We start from the raw sequence: 18,771 nt of genomic DNA, 5'->3' as shown, positions 1-18,771 counted from the left end.
CCGCCCCCACTCACGTGTGCACGCAGCACGTTCTCACTCTCCCACTCCGCCTTCTCTGGCTCTGGCCAGGACGAGGGTCAGGGGGAGACTGATGTCAGAGGCCTCCTCAGAGCAGGGATCTCCAGGGCTTGGCTTGGAGGATGCATCAGGAAGAAGCACACAAAGAGGGGGGAAGGGCGCGCCAGGCCGAGGAAAGGGCTGGGGCCACAGAAATCCAACCATGATGCAGGAGAGGGAAGGCCTATGGGGAAGGATGCCGGCCAATGTAGGCCTTATAAAGACCACCCTGAGGGCAAGGAAGAGCAACCACCTCAACTGTAGGTGACTGGATGGTGTGAGGCCCCAGCCCGTTGAAGTGGAAGTGGCTCTCACCTCCTGGGCGTGAGTGGCCCAGAGGCTTTCTGCTTAACACCTCGCTCACTGGGACATGTGGTATTTGCCGTTCCATCCCCTTGGCATGTGGGAAACGGAGGTTCCCTGGAGTCAGGTCCAGGCTCACATACAGTGTAAGTGTCTGTGCTGGGATTCAAAGCCCCAGAACCCACCTTCAGGGACCTCACCTTTCCCACCATCCTGTCTCGGGAATGTCTACCTGGCTCTGGGGACCTGATGTCAATGGCTCACATGGCACTGTACAAATGCCCATGGACCCAGTGGACCAGTATGTACTGAGCAGCTTCTATTGGGGCTGGGAGGTACAGGAAAGAGATGAGACAAGAATGACCCCAGGCCTGCTTTCAACAGGCTGATGGCTGGAGAAATGAGGCATGTCATGTACGAAGGTCGCGTTAGTAACAGCGAGCAGTGCACCAATGGACACAAGAGCTCAATGCACAGCACAAAGAGACTTGGGAACTGGGAAGAGCACGGAGACAGAGATGCTTCCCTCCCGTACTAGCTGAGCAACCGTGGGCATCTCCCAGTTCTCTCTGGACTCTGTTTTGTGATTGTAACTGCAGAAATCCAGTCTCCAGCTGACCAACGTTGCTCTCACTGAGTCGGCCATTCAAGGTGGTGCTGTCCTGACCCTTGGCTGCCAAGACCTCTCAGACCTGCTCCTCTGCCCTCCTCGGCCAAGTCCCTGCTGCCAGCTGTGGCCACTTCCTGGATTCCAGAGCTTGGCTGTGCTCTGCCCGCGCCCCAACCTTCTGGAATTTTAAGCCCCAGAATGCAAATGAAGGGTGCCAGCCCCCATCCCCCATGGCCCAGCTTCCTCCTAGTCCAAGCCCCGGACCTGGCAACAACTGCTGTGTTGAGAGTATCGTGGTGTTGACATAGAAGGAGGAAGGGTTTTGGGTCAGTCTTGGGTCAAACACAGGCTCTACCTCCCTCAGCTACCCTCTCTGAGCCTCAGTTTCCTCATCTAAAAAGTAGGGATGGAAGTTTCTGCCTCATGGGGTTGTTTGAAGATGGCTGAGATGACAGCAAGAGGAGGAGCCCGAGATGTCAGGGGTGATCTTCAGTTAATAGTGCCATTGCTTTCACTGCAATGTCACCCACACCCTGTGGGAACAAAGAAAGGATAGATGTCTACATTCATCAAGTGTCTGCAGTATGCACGATTCAATGCGCCATGTTAACTACATAATTATTCATCACAGATTTTATACAGCATTGTCACTGTGCTCTTTTGGTGTTCTATGACATAATGAAGTAGAAGAAATAGAGATTGCCCTTAGCCAAAATGGATCTTCAGACTTGGGTGGGTGGCCCAGGGGACAGTCCCTCGGGCTTTCCCTCCAGCAGAAGAGCTGGGTCTTCCGTGGAGCAGCAGGCAAAGAGGCAGTTAGGGGCCAGGGCGCAGGAAGAACTGCGCCTCCAGCTCTGAGACTCAGCAGCCTCGAGACTCCCACTCAGAGATGCTCACGGGGCCAACAGACAGATGGTGGGAACAGCATGTCCTGGGGCAGGCCAAATCTCCTGCAGCATATACGACCCCTTCTCTCTTCATCCTGTCTTGTTAAATTGTTTTATGTTCAAAGCACGTTCAATGCTACTCTTCTGAATAAGAATCTTCTGGACTTGGAGACCTTAGAGTTCAACTAATCCAGTGGTTTTCACCCTCTTTTTTTCCAATAAAATTAAACACAATATCCCAATAAAGGAAGCACAGCTGTTGAGCCATCCCTATTGAAGAGCTAAGCCGTGGAGGATCTGGGGTCCCCGGGCCTGGCCCTTCCTCATGCCCCAAGGCCAGCCCTACTGAAGCCCCAGAGCTCTGGGAAGTGAGGCGTGAAAAACACTGAACTGCTCCAGCTCTTTCACGGCTGAGCGAACTACCACCTGTGATCTGTACCCTCTAATTCACACGAAGTTGGAATAGAACATTATCTGGTGCTCTAATTGTTTCCCGTGTGTTCTATTGCCCCCTCTCGTGAAGTTACAAAGTGGAGGTGGACTCCGCGTTCGCTCCTCCTCTGGGCTCCTCTCAGCCCCAGTAAAGCGTTTGTAAGAATTCTTGGTTACACTGACATGAGTGGGACCACAATGGTAGGGCCAATATGTGCCCTGGATGGGCGAGTCCTGACCTCCTCACCCAGTGGGTAGAGCAGGTTAGGGGGACATGCTCAGATGGCCCCAGGCCTGTTCCTAAGCCCTAGGAATCTCCAGCTGCCCGAGCACCAGCATCTCCAGGGAAAGCCAGGCAGTGAGGTGTGGTGACCACGTCTGGTTCAGGCCGTCTGCAGAGCTAGCTCAGGGGCCTCCAGGTGTAGGGACAGAATCACATGGTCAGACGGGTGCTCCAGCCTGACACTGCGGGGCTTCGGCATGGTCCAGGGATGCGGGCACAACTCCCACTCAAGGCTGCCAGTGGAGGCATTGCCCTGAGTGCCACTGGGTCAGGGGCACGGAACTGGCACTGCACCTGTGGGGTCCAGACCCCAAGCTGGGTGGGGTTCTCATGTCTTAACTCATTTGGTCCCCTTCACAGCCCACAGGCTGGCCACTTTTGTATTCCTGTTTACAAACACAGGAAATGTTCATGAATGTTTTCTTGCCCAATAGCGGACAACTAGTAAGTGAGGGAACCTCCATGTGAACCCCGTTCCCAGGCCCCCAAAGGTCATGCATTCCCACTGTACTTGTCACATTGCCTACAGACGATCTGAGATGAAGGCAGAGCAGTGGGGGGTGGGGGGGTAGCATAACGATTTTTTAAATGTGACTTTGGAATCTAAACTCTACCCTTGAACCATGGACACGACTTTCGTGGACGCCTGGTCCGTATAGGGCAGGAAGCCACTCACAAGCCCCAAAGAGCATCACCGACTCAAAAAAATCTTGGAAACCGTCAGCCGAACCAGCCCAAGCAGCCACTGAGCAAATCTGGTTGCCTTTGAGAACCAGCCCGTATCCCGCTGGATTTGCTCATAGATGACCCAGTAGAAACGGTCCGAGAGATGCTTAGCTGCTCTCCCCAGGAGCAGGTTGTGCGGATCTCCTCCAGCCAGAACAATGAGCAAATCCCTCACCTGGAGCCCTGCTTACCCTGCTGTTCTGAGGCTCCATCGCTTGTTAGTTGAAACTAGATTCACCTGCTTTCATTACTCATTAGAGGCTGTCAGAAGCTGGTGACATGCCTGGCTGCACCGTCAACACAGTCCCACGTGGACACCCAGGGTCTTGGATGGACACCCGTGGAGACAGAGTACACAGCTGGAGATGATAGCCCTGGACTTGGTGATGCCTCAGGCCTCTTTTGCTTGGTGGACGTTACTGCCATTTGTCCTTTGGCCTCTCGTGTGGCCCATTCATGTTCAAGCACGTCCCCATGGTCCTGAGGGGTCGCATCATGGATGACTCAAGGCAGCAGGAGTCCTTGGTCAGTCTGTCTGTCCTGTGCGCAGTGGCCCTCTGAGGTGGTCAGCCGAGTGGTGACCTGTGGTTTAGCTCTCAGCCTCCTTCCCTTTGTCCTCTGAGGCCTCCCCTGGGGCATCAGCATTTCCCAAGTCCCCGCAGGCCTCTAAGGCTCCCGCCTCTCCTTGCAGCCTGCTTGGCCTGGGGACAGCCACCCCACTAAGACCACCTGGGTGCTTGGAGAGTAGTGAGTCCTGTCTTTGGAGGTCTTCAAACATGGGTTGTTCCACGGCAGAAATGTAGGGGAAAGAACCCCAGTGTCCAGTGGAACAGAGGAAGATGACACTGGACTGGAAGACAAAGCCGTGTGCAACTTTGACGTTCTCGAAGAAGAGCTTGTAGGTTTAGTCTACCCTGTGCCCGAGAAGCTGGCAGCAATTTAAGGGGAAAGGAAGAATTAGAAGCCAAGGCTACTTTTGCCAGCCTTATCGCCCAGTGCTCTGCCTGCAGCAAGAAGGCCTCAGGGTAGACTTCTGGTCCTTTGCACTTAGTCTTTCCTACCAGAGTTTCCACAAAGGCCAGGCTCGGATCTGTCAGTTCCGTAGCCAGGGTGGGTCCGAGGAGAGGAGGGAGACCTGGAAAGTTCCTCTGATGGTGCAGAAAGACCCCGGTTCCAGTCCTCCCGCCGGCGGTGGGGCCTGTGGGCACCTCAGCTCTATGTACAAATGCTCTGAGCCCTTCCTGCCACCACGTCACCTCCTCTAAGCCTTACGACAGCTCTCTGGGGTAAGACCTGGCATCTGGCTAGAGCTCAACAAATATTTGTTGAATGAACAGAACTGCTCACCCAGAGCAGCCTGGACAGTCAAATGCGGCTACGTTCTGCTCCAAGCCCCTGCTCGATTTGCAGCAAGTTCGGGCTTCTGCAGGGCCCTCTCCTAGACACCTCAGAGCTCCTGGGGATGCCTGCCTCTGGCCAGAACTCCATCCAGGCACGCTCGCTGCCCACCTGCCCATGAAGCAGGAGAGAGTCCCACCCACCTACAGCCAGTCCTGCAGCCAGTGGGAGCTCCATCGCCACCCATGCCCTCGCCGTCCCGGGGCTTTGAGGTCTCTGCTGCTAAGAGTAACACCAGAACCCCACCAGCCGCTGCACTGCCCCAGCCCTTTGGCGGAGACAGAAAGCAGCCTCGGCTGTCAGTGGACAAATATTTATTGTGTGCCTAACCTGCGGCCGCTGCCCAAGAGCTGGTGCTGCTGCTTGCTGGGCCGGCCTCCAGAGCCCAGGCGGCTGAGCTGTGGTACCTTAGCAGTGTCTTCTGGGCTCCAACTGTGAAACTCTTAGTGGGTCAACACTTTTAGTTCACACACACACACACACACACTCACATTCATGCACCTATGCTCAAGCAGGAGCCTTGTCCCAGGGGGCTGGCTCTGAATGCATTTCTCTTTCATCCGCATTCTGGGTAGTCGCCAGCCCACTCCTGACCGTGGGCCTTGGGGATGACTCCGGTGCCGAGCTTCTCTGGGGAGACCTCACCCCCCTTCCCTGAGGCCTGGCTCTGGCTGGGGTCACTGCAGAATATTGGACTTATCCACGATCCCCGCTCCTTTCTTCTAGGCAAACCCAGGGCCTGCAACCTGGATGTGAGTGAGCATCCAGCCCCGGTGCAGATGGGGACACCCAGCTCAGATAGGCCTCAGGGCCTGGGCACCTGCCCAGCCAGAAGGCCCGGTGCCTTCCTGTGGGTCAAGCACATTGTTTCAGAGTGGGAAAGGGCAGAGAGACCTCACCTCTGCCCTTGGAAAGATAAGAAATGGCTTTACAAAGGGAAGGCGGGCTCCTCCAAAAGGAGGTGGCCCCAGTCTCAGCTGGCCCAGAGAAGAGCCACTTCCCACAGGTGACGTCCACGACCACTCAGCTCATCAGAAAGGGCTTTGTCCAGGCCCAGGCTTGGTGCAGGCTGTCCCTCGAGCCTGTAAGTTTCTTGCAATCAGAAAGCATAGCTGGTCCTCACTGTGCCTGGCACAGGGCTGGCACACAGTAGACCCTCAAGCAAGCCTAGTTGGAACAAACAGCTTTTTCAGATGTGCTAGCTCACATTCACCCAGGCAATCCTTTTGTTAACTTTTTAACTTTTTAATTCGTGGTTTTCAGCTCAGTAAAAATCATTTTTCTGTCATGGGGCTGATTTCTTTTGCCCCCTTGGGGTCCCATGCTGAAGGCTGGCAGGCGTGTCAATGTGCAGACGAGCTGGCCTCAGTGGCAATTGCTCCCCATCTCATGTCCCCACTACGCCACCTTTTAGCACGTGGCTCCACCTCTGCCCAGCCCTTCTGTACTTTCCTGTTGAGGACGACACCGAAGAGAGGAAGATGGAGGGCAGGAATTTTAGCCGAGGAGCAGTGCACGGCCCGGTGGGAGAGCTCTCAGCACCGACACATGGAGAGGCCCCGAGGGGACAGAGAGAAGCCTTGGGCCTGCTCACCCCACTTGCCTGTGTACGGAGGGGGCAGAGGCTGGCTGAGGACTGCTGTCGTAAAGCTGTCAGCCAGTGAGGGTCAGCGAGGTGAGGCACGTGGTCAGCTGGACTTCCACCCTCACACCAGAGGGCCAGGCACTGTCCATAGCAAGGGGCTTTCAAGTCACATTTCTGCCAGGAAGTTTCTCCGAGACTGTCCATGAGACCACGGAGGGACCTGAAGCAGGAGTCAGTACATCCAATTCATGGAAGACCAAACACAGCAGGAAAAACGCCCCTCAGCTCACCAAGTCATTGACGAGGGTCTTGCTGAAGTTGTGGGAAGGAGATCCGGAAGGGTCTCCAGCCAGGGTGGGAGATCCAGGGAAGTCAACAGCTATCGCCAGCTTATGACACGTCCAGTATCCTGTGACTCTCCTCACTGAGGGAGAAGCCTTTGGATTTTTTTTTTTTTTAGTGAATGTGAAAATATTTATCTCATACACAGAAAAATGGTCAGGGCAGTTACAAGTTCAGGCCCTCAACCCTTTGCTTCCCATAAGCTCTGAAGCTCCTGAGTTAAGAATTTTCCCGGGGGAGCTGTTGTGGTGTGTGTTTTGGGGGGACGCTTCTGCAGGCGGTAGAGAGAGCAAGAGAGAGAGTGCCTGCGTGTGGGGAGGGCCTCTGGGGAGGAAGGGAAGAACTTGGGGTGTGAGGGAAAGAATGTTCTAGGTTGAAGGAATAGGCAATCCTGTGAGGGGGTGAGGGCTCATCCTCTGTGTGTGGCAGAAGGGAGGCCGAGGGCTGGAGCCCAGTGGGCACCCAGGAAGGGACAGGACGAGGTCAGGGAGGGAGGCAGAGGATGGAGGAGGCAGGCCCTGCAAGGTCAGGCCGAGTAATTTGGTTTTCCTCCTAAGTTCTGTGTTTGGCTAATTATACCCACAACACCAAGCCTGTGCCTGGCATGGGACAGATGCTGAATCAAATCCACCTCTGTATATTTCCAGGTGAGTTAGCTCAGCCCCAGCTGGGAGTCCCTCAGAGACTGAAGCAGGAGGGGCCCTGGGTAGGATTCGGGTCCTTCAAAGACCACACTGACTGCTGAGTGGGGAAAAGGACAAGAACGGGCACAGGTGGAGCTGGCAGAGGCTACTGCACTGGTCCAGGCAGCAGGCGCTGGGGAGAAGTGGTCAGAGTTTAAAACATAGTTTAGAGGGAGGCTGGGGGGAGGTGAAGACTGAGCCACACCCAGCCTCTGTGAAAATCTCGCCACGAGGCTGCAGGAGGTTAGCTGGAGACCCCGAGCCCAAGGGAGAGTGAACTCAAAACTCTGGAGAATCAGTGCCAGCTTTGTGCACTCTGTATGAGATGCTGTGTTTTGTGAGTTCTGGCCCCAGCTGTGTGACCTTAGGTAAGTGACTTTGCCTCTCTGAGACTCCGTTGCTCACTTTTAAACAGGCCAGAGGTGTGGCAGGTCACCACCCCTGCCCACCAGAGAAAGCTCGGCTGTGTGTTCAACCTCCCGGTGCGGCAACAGCATGGGGCTCCACTCTGGGCCATCTGGGCCCCCGAGAAGCAGCCCTCTCATCTCTGCCTGGCACGTCTGGGCTGCAGCTGGTCTGCTCAACAAGGTGCCCACGTGGGGAGCTGATGAAAGTGTTTCCCCGCTCTGACCTCACAATTCCACTGTGAGCACTGCCCCAGGAAAACAACCCAAAATACGTATCTGTCCCCAAAGCAGTTCATGGCAGCGTGTTTACAATGGTGAGAAATTAGCAATGACTAGGACGTCCAGCAGCAGGGGTGGGTTACATAAGCTTGGTGCAGCCACTGGGCCGAAGGCGTGCAGACATTCAACCCGATGTTTGCACTGGATTTCTCATTGGGAGGGGAGACACTTCCGGAGAGCTGGTAGGTGTGAAAGCTGGAGTCCTAACAGTGGAGACGGTACTAATTAAGAACTCGGGCTCGGCCCTCAGACAGATTCCAGGTTGAATCCCTCCTCTGCCTGCTTCTCACGATGTGTCAGCCGGGGCTCGTCAGCTTCTCAAAGCTTCAGTTTGTAAGTCTGTAATGGAGCGATACCGCCTCCCTCAGAGGCTGGTGCGGGGAAGCGGTCAATGGGCGGGCTGGCGTGGGGCACTCCGAGCTCGGCCGAGGTGATGGTCACAGCAACCACACGAAACCGTCAAATGCACACGCGGGAAGGGCTGGGAAGAAACACAGACAGTGGTTGTCTCTGGGTGAATTATTTCTCTTTCCTTTACCTCTCTGTTTTATCTGAATTTTCTCTAGAGAGCATAATTTACTTTTAAAGTGGAGCCAAATAACTTTATTCTTGTTTAGTAGATATTTTTGGCAGAGCCCCCCCCACCCCCAGGCTCAGGCTGACATCCTGGTCGCCTTGGGTCCCCCTGGGGTCCAATGAGGGGACGTGAGTGATTTGGTGCTACCCACCTGTGCACACACCCCACAGACACCCAACCCGCAGTGCTGGCTGGAACCCGAGCCCCCTCCCTCGGAGGTGATGGGCGCGGGAAGGAAGTGAGTAATGCACCCTGGGTGCTGAGGCCAGAGGCAGCCCTTCTGTTGTTTTCTCATCTGAGGGCGGCGGGTGGAAGCAAACCTCACGAAGGACGCTCACCTGGGATGACTAACCGTGCCAAAGCACCTCAGGCCTCTGGCCGCACCAGGTGGGCGGCGGGAGCTGCCAGGGCCAGACCCCTGACTCATGCGCCAACAGCTCCTCTCTCTAAAGCTCTCTTCTACCCAGGCCAGCTGGCTCTGCCTGAAGACAAATCCCTCTCCATACCACATTCCCAGGATGGGGAACTATGCCCTGGCAACCTTAGAGAGCTGTCACAGGCCTGTGTTGAACCCTGCCTCTCTGCCATATTTACTATGTGGCCTCAGGCAAATCACCTAACTTCTCTGTGCCTCGTTTCCTCTTCTGTAAAATGGGGACCAAATCAGGCCTTCCCTCACATGGTTGTTGAGAGGGTGGAATGGGACAGCACACACAAAGGGAGGGCCTGCATGTCATGGGGACTCAGTCAATATCATTCCTTCCCCATCTCAGTTTCCTTTGAATAGCCTTGTCTTCCTCTGACCATGAGCCCCAATTCCCAGGGTGGCCACTCTAGGACCCAACCTGAAGCTCCTCTTCCCCTGTCAGAATGTCCCCGGCTGGGGACCCTTTCTTCAGATGCCGGGTGCTGGTGTGTCCATCAATGACTGTGCCCTGCCACTGGAGGCAGGCGGAAGACTGTGTATATCAGGGGTCTTGCTCACACGTTATGGGAACCACAGCAGCACAGGTAATGACAGGAATTTAGGGCACACGGCCAGCCAGGGGGTCTGACAAGGGGACCCTAGGGCAACCCTGAGCTCACTCCACATCGGTCCCCAGACACAGGAGGGCCAAGGCAAGCTTGAAGGCTGCTGGTCGGCAGGAGGCGGGGCAGGAGGCCCTGCCCACTGCCCAGAGGACTGAGCATAGCCTAGCCAGGTGGTCCTGGGTCTAGCCCTTGCTCTGTGTCCTCTCTGCTGTGTGTCCTTGGACCACGGGCCTCAGCTCGCTGAGCGTCCTCATCTGCAAAGAGGATAAGCAATAGCGACATGTAGGTTTGCTGTGCAATAAGGGGCCTCCTAGGAGGCAGTCGAGGGACAGTGTCATTAGAGCACAAAGTGTCGAGGGCCACTCACTTGTCTGAAGTCCCCTGCAGTGACATAGGGACTGATAGAACATACCGACCAGGCTCGAGGTGCTTCCTGGGCCTGTCACTTCAGTTAATCCTCCTGCCGTTATAAACGGTGCTGCCATTATACTCATTACACTCAGGCGCGTCCTAAGGTCCTGGAGCTAGAAGGCTGGGAGTTAGGACTTGACCCAGGAGTAGGTGCTCCTGAGCCAGGAACCCTCCTCCCACACCCCTCCGTCACCCCACCCCCACCCCAGCCTTCCGCAGCAGTCCTGTTGGGTGACTGACGGGGCAGCAACAAGTTCTCCTGTGTCTCTGTGAGGCTCCCCGCGGGTTCCCTTTGACATCGCAGGACAAACATCCTGATGAGCCCTTGAGGACCCCCCAGGGAAGGGAAAAGGGAAAGAAATGTGCAGAAAGATGTAGCGGGGGGCATAGTCTGTCACTTCCCCAATGAGGCAGTCAGGCATTTATTCTACCAGTCAAGTAGGATTTCAACTGGAGAGGTGGTGGAAAGGAAATTCTACATGGCGGGTATGGCCAGGCCAAGGTGTGGAGGCTGGACGGGGCAAGACACATTCCCACCCGGCGAGGAAACCAGCCTGCCTGGGCAGAGAGTCCAGGAGCGGGAATTCAGCGATGGGAAAACGAGGCTCAGGCCAGGTGCAGAGAGGGAAGACTTTGTCTGTGTCTGACCTGCTCCTTCCACCTTGCCCGCAGCCGGCCCTTAGCAGCCCTGTCAGGCACCGCTTGCCCTCCGGGGGCAGGAGGTGTTGCGGAATCTCTTCATATCTTCTCTTGGGCACACACCAGCATCTCACCTGCTCCCAGCAGGGCAGGCTGCATGATAAGAAAACCAGGAAGTTCAACAAACTTGGAGCACTTGGACACAGGTGTGGTTTAGCCAGACTAAACCAGGCCTGGTGCAGGGCAAACACTGCCCTTTGCCAAATAGGGAATTGTTTTTGCAAAGGCAGCGTGCGTGCTTGGTGGGCGGGAGAAGAACAGTTTCCCCAAGCCCCTTGACCACTCCCCCCAGCCTGGCTCCCACCTCAGTTCTTACTAACCCTGCACCCAGGGGGCCGGGGCCAGGATGGGGGGAGACTCTCGTGATCATTAGTGAAAGATACAAAACTTATTGCCAAAAAGAGAGTGAGTAATCTTCCCGCAGCCTCCGGCACTGCCAACACATCGTCTCACTCCATCTTAAAGAGCCCGAGATGGGCGGGGAGGGAAGGGAGGATGAGCGGCCTCCTGAGAAGCATGAGGCGCAGAGAGCTTGGGGAATGTGCAAGGCTGTAGGGAACAGCCCAGAGAGCTGGGGCCTTGGAGCCAGGCTGGGCTGGACGCAAAGCGCAGCTCCACTGTGCACCCCAGGCAGGTCCTCTGTGTGCTGCAAGCTCCATTTCCACACACACGAATGAGGATTGCGGGCCCTGCCCCCAGGGTCCTGGGTCTCACTGAGACAAGAGCCCCGAAAGCCCTCAGCTGTGCCCCGGGCCTGCAGGAGACTGTCAGGAGAATGGCTCCTGCCTTGGGGCTAGGGTACCCCAGCAGTCAGGGGCATGGGCCCTCCGCACCTCACAGGGAGGCCAGGCCAATCAAAGTTGGCCTTTGTGTGCTGCTGTGAGTGTGCAGGAAGACACGTCTGCTATGACTGCACGCTGCCACTGTGCAATGTCCACACGAGTGTGAGCAGCCCTTGTATGAAGGCTGGCTTCCTACATCACAGGTAGCTCCTTTGTAAACAGCAATAAAGTAATTTAATGCTAATGATGAAATCTGTGCCCTACAGTGCACGTTATTAATAGGAATTGAATGTATTTCGGGTAACAGAATGGTGAGTAATGTGGGCAATAAATATGTTATGCAAACCCAGCCATGGTGGGGCTGATGAGAAAGGTAGGGCTCACGCCGGCCCCTTGAGAAAGAGCCAGGCTTGAAAAGCGAGTAGTCCTCTCAGGAGAGGGAACAGGCTAATGAGTCATATGTGGCTCTGGAGGCTGGCCCCGGGGGTTAGGACACACCTGGTCAGCTGCCACCGTGTCTCAGAGCTTTCCCTTCGCCGATGATTTTAACGTCTCTCTCTCCCTCTGCTGCCGCCTCACACGCCATCCTCCTCTAGTCCAGTTGTTCTGTAGATTCCCTCTCCAGGCCCTCCACACCGGACACCACCGACAGCCTGACACCTTTGTTTGTCCCAGGCCCCCAGCACTAGGGCTCTGCCCAGAGGTGAACCCAGAGAAGCCCACCCCTGCAGTTGCATGTGGGGGGGTGCATATGGACCTGCGCACAGAGATGCCTCTCAACCACACACACACACACACACGTGAGCCCCGCACACACACTAGGTACACACTGAGCAGTACACGCTAGGAAAGGAGTGTGTGCCTGGGGGAGACAGTCCTCTGCTCCCCATTTGCCCACAACCTTTGCAGCCAACCTCCCATCCCACCATGTACCCTGGGCCAGCCAAACAGAACCTAACCCTCCAGGCCTTGTTCACGCTGTCAAGTGCCTGTCTGTCTTCTCAAAGCTTAATTGTCACCTCCTCTGTGAAACAGGAGCGTCATCAGAGCCCCCACAGTGAGGAGAGCCTGGGTTATGTTGCTGTAACGAATAACCCTCAAATCCTAATAGGTTTGGACACTCAGCTGGGGCTCTGCTCCACACAGTCGCTCAGGGACCCAGGCTGCCAGCAGCATCGCCACCTGGTACTTGACCAGCTGCTATATCTTCGCTGGCTGTGGCGAGAGAAGAGGGAAGCCAGAGGGCCAAGCCTCGGGCTAAAGGAAGATGTGTCACCTGCGCCCACATTGCACTGGCCAGAACCAGTGACATGATGCCACCTAAGTGCAGCGGGCAGGGAAGCCTGGTCTTCTGTGTTTGCATTCATTTCCTATTGCTGTCATACCAAATTCACACACAGTGGCTTCCAACAAGATACATTTATTCTCCGACAGTTCTGGAAGTCAGAGGTCCCAAATGAACCTCGGGGCTAAAATCGAGGTGTCAGCAGGGCTGGTTCTTTCTGGAGGCTCCAAAGGCACCTACATTCCTTGGCTCGTGCCCCTTCCCTCCACCTTCAAAGCCAGCAGAATAACGTCTTCTCTCCTCTCTGCACTCTTCTTTCCCTCTTGGAAGGACCCTTGTGTCCACCTGGATAATTGAGAATGGTCTCCCCCTCTCAAGATCCTGAACTCAATCACGTCTGCAAAGCTCCTTTAGTCATGCAAGGTAGCATTCACAGATCTGGGGGATTGGGGCATGGGCATCTTTAAGGGGATACTATTCTCCCTGCCACAGTGTTCCAGAAACAAGAGCTTGGACACAGGATTTTTTTGGACACAGAGCATTGCCTCTGCCATTCAGCTATCCTCCCCTGTGTTGTCACTGCCCACATGGCCTCTCTCGAGCAGCAGATGAGCTCCTAAAGGGCAGGTGCAAGCCATGGGCATCTCTGCCCAGCAGGTGCCAGGCACACAGCAGGGGCCTGGGAAAGTTTGCAAGAAGGCAGGGAGAAAGGAAAATATGAATGAATTTGGCAAGATCAAGAGGTGTGTGCGGATAGAAAAAGCAGGAGAGAAAGTAGGCGGACGCTAACCAATCTGGAGGCAATCGCCTCCTGCACAGCCCGTCGGGGAAGCGCAGTTCCCTGGAGTTCAGAGGGAAGCACGGGCACCGCATGCCCAGACACGGAGGAATGGTGAGTGGGAGGAGTTAGGAAAGAGACGGTGGGAGGAGGCAGGAGCCAGAAGGCCCTGGTCTCGGCCAGGCCCTGTGCCAGGCACTTTACAGACAGCATCTCAGTAGGTCTCCACAACAACCTCGCACGCAGTGCGGTGGAAATGAGGGGACTCAGGAAGGACATGTCCCTGATCCAAGTTCACACAGCTGGACAGTGACTGCGCAGGAATTTACAGCCCTGTTTGGCTGGTTCTGAAACCAGCTGCCATCCCAGGACACCCAGCCCCGTGCCAGGCTTTGCCACACTTGCAATGGGCTGTGTCCCCACCCCTTAAGGTCTCAGGTCCTTTATCTGTAAAAGCAAGGTGTTGGGCTGGGTGATCTCCAAGCTCCCTTTCGGCCCCAGGCTCCTTGGGTCCTTGGGCGGATCTCATTAAGCAGGACAGGCTTCCTGGAGGGGTTGGGGGTCTCCACTTCTTCCCACTAACCATAGACACAATTCCGTTTATGTTGCCAAGAGACAATCCAGGGCAAGGCGGAGAGGCCCACGGCAGAGATGACTCCATGCCCCAAAAATGAGAGTCACAGCAGCCCACAAGATTGTGCAAGCTGCCCGCGAGGCTGCCATCGGCCCCGGCCCAGCGGAGGGTTGTTTACAGTCCCTGAGTGTGTGTTTGCAGTCAACTCCAGCGGCCAAGAGCACAGCCCTTAGGACAGCCGGGAGCATCCGCGTGGGGACGACAGGGATGGGTCTTATGAGGACCTTTATCTCAGACACCAGACACCTGTTAGTTCGTTCATTCATTCACTCATTCATTCATCGTATACTTGTTCATTCACCCATTCATTCCTGGAGTGTTGTCAGGCATTGTGCAAGCCACTGGGGATATCGAGGTAAACAAGACAACATCCTGATGAGTCTCCAGGACCTGAGAACCTCGAAGAACAGTGAGGCACTGAATATAGATAGTGGCCCTCCAGCTGCTGGGTGCAATGGGGAAAGTATGTGCCCGAAGTTCAGGGAGCAGAGGGCAGGGACTCTGGTATCTTCCTGTGGAAAATATTTAACTGCTGGTCTAAAAAAAATCAAAATAAGATAATGCCTCTGTACTCAATTCCCTTTAAAAACATTTTTTTTCTCATGAATGCAGATATGTGAGAATGTCACATTCAAAGATTTTTTAAACTCCACTTGATGTCTGGCCAGAAACATCAATCTCAGTCATGTGCAGAACTCTCTGCCTCCTAGGGCCGTGCAAAGGGCTTGGGGTTTGTGCAGTCTGCCAGGCACAGGGAGCATCCCCCGGAGGTACCCATCCTGCCAGGGGGCACGCTCCTTGACATCCCATGGCTGCTGCTGTGTGCCAGGGTGGGGGCTGGGGACACTGGGGCATGGTTGTGACTCCAATTTCCCTGGACAGTGACCTTTAGGAAATCATACCATGTCCAGGGGTACTGCTATGGATGGGGCCCAGGTCCCACCTCTGGGACTTGGGGCCCCTTCCTAGGTGCTGGGAACATTGTCCCTCCTTGTCACATCTCGCTCTCTCTCCCCATTTTTTGGGACTGCCTGCATGCGTCTTTCTTGATCTTCCTCTTTCACAAAAGACAGGAAAAGAAGATGCTGCCTTTAAGCAGCTTCTGGTTGGGTTCTACAAGTGTCCCTGAGACTAGGGAGTAAAGAGGGGTCTGGCTACCAATCTGGGACATTGAGGGGGAAGATACGAGGGAGAAAACACAAATTCATATTTCAATCAATTATTTGTCCTGCACAAAGTTACCTACTTTTGTCTCTTTCTTTAGGATGTATTTCTCGAAGTGAAGTCGAAAGATCAGCACATTTTACAGAATATTTTTCAAGCTGCTTTTCAAAAGATTTACACTAATTTACCCTCCCACCAGTGATGTGTGAATCTTATCTATTTTACCACATCATCACCAGCATCAAATGTTAGTGTTTTTTTTAATCTTTGACAATTTTATAAATAAAAGGATTTTATTTTCAATATTTTTGCATTTCTTTGATTATTCATGTAGCTCACTGATTTTAGAAGTAGGATTTCATTTTCAATGCTTCTTTTACACACAAAATTCCTGGGAAAGTGTGTTTGGACAGACCCTAGGGGTGCCTCAGATTTTGCTCACGTTGCTTCTAACGCGTCCTCGCAGACTTCTTTCCCCATCCAGGGCCTCTTCCCCATCTTGTCTGGCTGGGAAACTCCAATGGGTGCTTCCAGACCCTACACACATCTGCCGCCTCCAGAAACCTTTCGTGCCTTCTCCAAGGAGCCCTGTACCTTGTTCCCGTGGCTGCCCGAGAGCCTGGTTCACATCTGGGCTCCTGCACCACCACCTCGTGCAGCATGGGTGCAGGCCTGTGTGTCGTGGGCTTCACTGGGCCTCAGTTTGCTCCACAGCAGATAGCAGCAGGCCGGTCGCTTGGGGTTGGGGTGGGCACTGGACAGCACAAAGTCTAAAAAGTGCCCAGCGAGCACTTGGCACTCGGTACGCACTGGATGAATTTTAGCTACCATACTGTTATTATTACTATTATTATTCTCCTCGTCTCTCTGGAAGGCAAGGGAGTGGCTTTTATCTCTCCATCTCTGGTTGCTGGCCCAGATGTCACAGTAAATCAACCAAACTGCTTATTGAGTAAGCACTTCTCTGCCCTTGGCACCAGCTTCCCGTCGGTAAGACTGGGATGTGAGTCGTGCTATCTCCCCTGGCAGGCAGCTGCTGGATGACTCGACACCCATTCCCCGTCCCCACGCCCCCCACTCACCCTTGCCTGCCCCCGTTGGAGGCTGGAGAAGTTCATTCAAGTATTCGCATTCCCAGCATCCTTTGCCGCCTGGAGCGGCCACCTGACCCACTTCTGGCCAATGAGACACCAACAGGGGGCTCGTGGGAGACCCTCTACTTCCCTGTTGGAGCTGAGGTTGCCACCTTGCCACCATAAGGTGAGAAGTAGGCCCACGTGCTAAGGATGATGAGCAGCAAGGTGGAAGAGCCCAGTCCTTCTTGGCATTGTCTGCAGCCAACCAAGACCAGCAACCACCCACTTCCAGAACTCTTTTTATCTTAGAAACCTCCATTAGTTTGAGCTATAGTGAGTTGAGTTTGCTGTTAAGGGAAGCCAGATGCATTTCTGATACCTGTGAGCTTGCATTAAGATGCCCATCAAACACAGCACCCCTCCCTGCTCTGCCTCATTGTGGTGGAAAGCCCAGGGACCCAGGAACGCACCGCAGGTCTGAACCATGGGGCTCCTGCTAAGGGAGCCACTGGCCTACGTAAGCGAATCTAAGCATTTCTCTTCTTCGCTACCCCAAAGAGGGGCTGGGAGTCACGGAGCCCTGAGTGCTAAGACAGGAGGAGCATGACCTGGAGGCCAGGAGAAGGCCCCGGGGCAGTAGCCATGGCAAGGGCGGTCAGGAAGGCATGCACAGGGACAGGCCTGCGCCCACCCGTGCTCTGTGCTCGCCCCGCTCCCTGCGCCTGGGGGAAAGTCTGCTGTCCGTCTTCAGTGACGCAGTCAGGCTGCGGGGTTCCCACAACTCTGACTCATCCAGACTCCCCCAGCTCCTTTCAGGGAACGAAGCCTGGCCCCTTCTAACCCCAGGAACTATGTCTGTTGAGTATCTACTATGTATCAGGTTCTCTTCATCTTCATGAGAGCCCTTGGATGTAAGACTTCTCATCTCCATTTACAAAGGAGGAAAGTGAAGGACAGCAAGGCTGAAGAGCTCTCCCAAGGTCACACAGCTAAGAAGTGGGGGAATCTGGGTTCCCTCCCAGAGATAGCAGCCCTGCGGTGTAATCTGTTGTTTCAGAAGCTGTTTTACTCGCTGTCTCCCAGACAGGCTGGATTCACCCCAGCCGAACGCCTTTGTCCCAGCTCCGCCTGCCCCCTCCCCAGAATACCCTCCCAGCTCTGTTGGCATCGGCTTCCAGCTTCCTCCCTCCCCAGTGCCAGATCACTGCCACTGGTTGGGAGCACACAGCAATATTGTGACAGCCCTAACTGAGGGGTGCCTTATCCCTGCTTTCCAGAGGAGGAAACTGTGGCTCCGAGAGGAACAGTTGCTGACCTCTGTCACCCAGCTAGTAAGGGAGTGGCCGGGACACACATCCAGCTCTGCGGGGCAGTGTCCTCAGAAGAGCAGGGGAGAGGCCACAGCGGTAGGATCCAGGTGCAGGTCAGGCCTCCCCCGTACTTGGCCCTGCAAATTGGCTGTGACCTTTCAGCCCTCCCTTTGAGCTTCTCCCCATTCAGTCTGAAGCCACAAAGGGAGAAAGAGGGTGGGGAGAGGGGAAGGCCCCCTCCGGCCAGGCCCCCTGTAGGCGCAAGGCCTCCAGGGTCTGTTTGCACAGTTGAGGCGCTTGCCCGGCACCCCACCTCCCAGAGAAAGGCACCACGAGGCCATCTGTTTACCCTGGGATTAACGGTTCCCAGCAGGAGCTCTTTTCCTCCGAGATGAAAAGAAAGCAGACAATCTGTCAGGTAAACAGGCGACATTGTTCCCAAGGATGTCAGGGCCCTTCAGTGGCCAGCCTTTGAGGTCCGTGGCTCCGCCAAGCAGGGAGAGAGCATCTGAAAGGACACGAAGGGCCCAGGCCAGAGCCGGGTCACCAGCCACAATTGAGGCCGGGCCGGGGGCTCCGACAGCTCCCACCTGTCCCTTGCGACCTCTGCACCTTCCGAGCCCTCACCTCTCTGCGGGTCTCCAGAGTCCAAAGAGCCGAGCGTCCCACACAGATGGGGAAACTGAGGCTGCTGGCGGCTTCCCCAAGCACAGGAGTGTGCTCCTGGGGTGCCATGGGGTGGTGGCTGGAGGGAGAGCAGGGCCCAACCTGACGGCCTCTGTCTCCAGGTGAGGAATACCTGGAGGTGAGAGAAACGGTGGAGCATGATTCTGCGCTAGGAAGCCTCTCCAGGTGACTCTGTGGATAGCAGGGGCACTTGGGAGCCATATCCAGCCCCACCAACGCACTGTTCAGTTTTATCGATTCTTAGAATACTTAAACAGCTCATCAGATGGGCTGCTCATGGCTGAGCCTGGTCCTTCCCATATTTACATGACATGGTGACATCCTTAGAAGAAGGGAGTAGAGTG

Source organism: Equus asinus, chromosome 4 (genome assembly GCF_041296235.1).
Source record: "Equus asinus isolate D_3611 breed Donkey chromosome 4, EquAss-T2T_v2, whole genome shotgun sequence".
Taxonomy (NCBI): Eukaryota; Metazoa; Chordata; class Mammalia; order Perissodactyla; family Equidae; genus Equus; species Equus asinus.
The sequence above is the reverse complement of the archived record's forward strand: the minus strand, read 5'-3'. Positions refer to the sequence as shown.